The 2925-nt window shown below is 39.9% G+C and overlaps 1 pseudogene; it reads right to left on the bottom strand.

Annotated features, from left to right (window-relative positions):
- Nucleotides 1-526: 526 nt before the first annotated feature.
- On the bottom strand, nt 527-1490 carry LOC132008701 (olfactory receptor 8B3-like; annotated as a pseudogene).
- Between the last annotated feature and the right edge of the window lie 1435 nt (nt 1491-2925).

Genomic DNA, 2925 nt, shown 5'->3' with positions numbered 1-2925 from the left:
CTTCCTGGGCTTCACTGAGGATCAGATAGTCACTTGCAACTTTAAAAATTACACCCAATCTTCCATCTTTCACACTGGAGCTGGGGTTGTCCTCAATGACCACTTAGTCAAGTTCATATTCTAGTATGGTAATGACTTTGGCTACAGCAACATGTTGGTGAACTTTATGGGCTATATGGCTCTCAAGGAATTAAGAGTCTACTGGACCAAAAGACTTAGTCAGAACAAGAATTAAGAGGCTCTCTTAATGGTGGGGAGTACATGCCCTAACACACTGAGAATTTCCACACCTCTACACAGTTTCCATCCCAGAATTCCTGAAGCAGAGGAGGGAATTGGGGAGCCCTACTTGTTACTCTACCTACCAAAAAATATTAGAAATAAACTGACAGGAAAATCAAATTTCCATCATGGTGATAACAAAGATACAGGATATGAACACTCCCACCTAAACTATTCTGACAAAAGAAATCGAACATACCAGTCCTGTAACTCCTATAACTATACCCACATACAGTGATTATGATCAAAACATTCTCCTACTCTGGGTTTTTCTCAGAGCAAGTTTAATGTCTGTTTCTCAAGCTATAAATGAAGGGGTTCATCAAGGGAGCCACATTGGTATAAAAGACAGAAGATATTTTTCCCTCACCCATTGACCCAACAGAAGATGGTTTAAGATACACAAATGCACCAGATCCAAAATAGAGAGAAACAACAACTATGTGGGAGCTGCATGTGCTGAAGGCTTTGGACCTGCCCTCAGTGGAGCTGATGCGCAAGATGCTGGACAGGATGAAACCATAAGAGACAAAGATGGTGACACTGGGCACAATGATATCTATGCCCACCACAATGAAAACTACCAGCTCATTCACATAGGTGCTGGTGCAGGAGAGCTGGAGTAGAGGAAGGATGTCACAATAATAATGGTTGACGGTGTTTGCACCACAGAAGGTCAGTCTCAGCATGCATCCTATGTGAGCCGTGGCACCTGAAAATGCCATCAAATATGAAGCAAGCATAAGGCTGGAACACACTTTGGGGGACATGGCAACATTATATAACAGTGGGTTACAGATGGCCACATAGCGATCATAGGCCATTGATGTCAGCACATAACATTCAGAAATAGCAAAGAAACAGAAAAAGTAAAGCTGGGTCATGCATCCCCTGTAGGAGATAATATTCCTCTTTGATGTGAAGTTAATAAGCATTTTGGGTGTAAACACAGAAGAATAACAGAGGTCTATGAAGGACAAATTGAAGAGGAAAAAGTACATCGGGGTGTGGAGGTGTGAATTCAGCCTAATTAGAGTTATCAAGCCCAAATTTCCCAACACAGTGACCACATACATGAGTAGAAAGAAACCAAACAGGGGAAGCCGGAGATATGGTAGGTCTGTTAAGCCTACCAGGATGAATTCAGTCACAAAAGAGGAGTTTGTAGGAGTCATTCTTCTCCAAGGGGATCTGTGAGTATAGAGAAACAGGATTACATTAGAGAAAAAGCCAGCTCTTCCCACAGTATTTTGACCTACAAAAGGGAATATATACTGGGAATATCTGAGGACTGAGACTAACCAAATCTGGACCCAGGAATTCTGCCTTTACCTCTATCATGATACTGGGAAACACGAACTCTCCCCTTTTTTAGAGGTTTATAAGCTAAACAGAACTAATACTACACAATTTAGCCTAGAAAGGGAAGTCTAGTCCTACCATAGACAAACATGACCACTGGAAAAACAAAAGGAGAAGGGAGACACAGAATAAAAGCCACAAATCCAGAAGAGTGAGAGTTCCATCCACGGAGAGGGAACTTACTGACAAAGATATTGTACCCCTGCATCCCTCAACTCTCTGAACATTCCCTGATTTCCCCTTGATCAAATTCCTCCTCACTTGAATCTCAGAACTGCAAAAAAACAAAAAGAAAGTTACATAATATTGATCTCTGGATTTCTATCTTATAACAAGAGGGACATTCATAAATGAAATTCAAGACTCGCCCTCCTTAGATCACAATATCTCAGTACTCCCTTATCATTGTCTTTACCCCTGAAGTCCTGGAGGGGCAATTTCAGGTTCTAAGGTTTTGGTCCCTTTGTTCTAAAAGGATGTTACATACGCTTAATTCAGGTATGCCCCCAGAAACCTTTCCAAACTGCAGGTCATAATTTCTGATTATGACTTTGAGTTCTCTCAAGAAGCAGTGGAGAATAGTCTTTATATCATTTGCCACTTGATAAAATACAGATGACTGAATGTGAGTTTAATGATACAATGCACCTGCTTATAAGTAGAGTAGAAGCTTGCTCAGTCTCTTCCCCTTGGGATTAGATTCATTGTGGAAAAGGAAATAAGAGGATTGTATTCACACCCTAGACCATCCATCTGTCTTTAGTTCCTTAGGGACTCCAAATTTACTCAAGGTTTTTCATCACTCTAGGGATTGTCCATCTCCCAAGGCAAAGCCAAAAATGAACTCCCTTCTCCCTGTCATCTTCATCTCTGAAGGGAATTCTACTATATTGTTTATTTCCCTCTTTCTTCAAATATACTAAATGGAAAATTTTCTGCAAGGGTTCTGCCTCCAGGATTCTTTATTACTTTATCTGAAAGAACCTCCTTCTTCAAAAGGGAGCATCTCACATCAATTGTCTCTTTCCTGAGATATCTCTAAAATAATGTGCCATGTCATATATTCCTTCTGAAGTTTTTACTCCTAAGCATCTGTTGGAAATGTGTACCTGACAATTCTCCTGTGTTTTATGTAATATTTACATAAGAGGTCATCTATTTCTTCTCATCACACACACACACACAAAATAATAGGAGCTACAGAGTTAGGGAGTGTGCGTACGACTCCTACCTTCACTATTATATATATATATATATATATATATATATATATATATATAT

Source organism: Mustela nigripes, unplaced genomic scaffold (genome assembly GCF_022355385.1).
Source record: "Mustela nigripes isolate SB6536 unplaced genomic scaffold, MUSNIG.SB6536 HiC_scaffold_705, whole genome shotgun sequence".
Lineage (NCBI taxonomy): Eukaryota > Metazoa > Chordata > Mammalia > Carnivora > Mustelidae > Mustela > Mustela nigripes.
Note: the sequence above shows the minus strand (reverse complement) of the source record. Positions and strands in the feature narration are given on the sequence as shown.